This window comes from Bison bison, unplaced genomic scaffold (genome assembly GCF_000754665.1).
Source record: "Bison bison bison isolate TAMUID 2011002044 unplaced genomic scaffold, Bison_UMD1.0 scf7180017835053, whole genome shotgun sequence".
NCBI classification, from domain to species: domain Eukaryota; kingdom Metazoa; phylum Chordata; class Mammalia; order Artiodactyla; family Bovidae; genus Bison; species Bison bison.
The window spans coordinates 44167-44445 of record NW_011472936.1 but is presented as its reverse complement, the minus strand read 5'-3'; positions in this window follow the sequence as shown (position 1 = coordinate 44445).

The window sequence follows — 279 nt, the reverse complement described above, 5'->3', positions numbered from 1 at the left end:
GTTATTTTTTTTTTTACCTTTGATGATGTTCAATTACACACACACACACACACACACACACACACATTCTTGTAGCTGTTCCTTAGGTCTTTGATGTTATTTCTAAGAAGGCTTTGCCTAACCCAAGGTCAAAGAGATGTACTCCCATGTTTCAGGTTCTTATATTTAGTTCTTTAAATCCATTTTGAAATCATTTTTGTGTATTGTGTAACAAAGGAAATTATGTTTTATGTAGCCACACTTAACAACCTTTTATTATATGGCTTCTGAATTTTCATA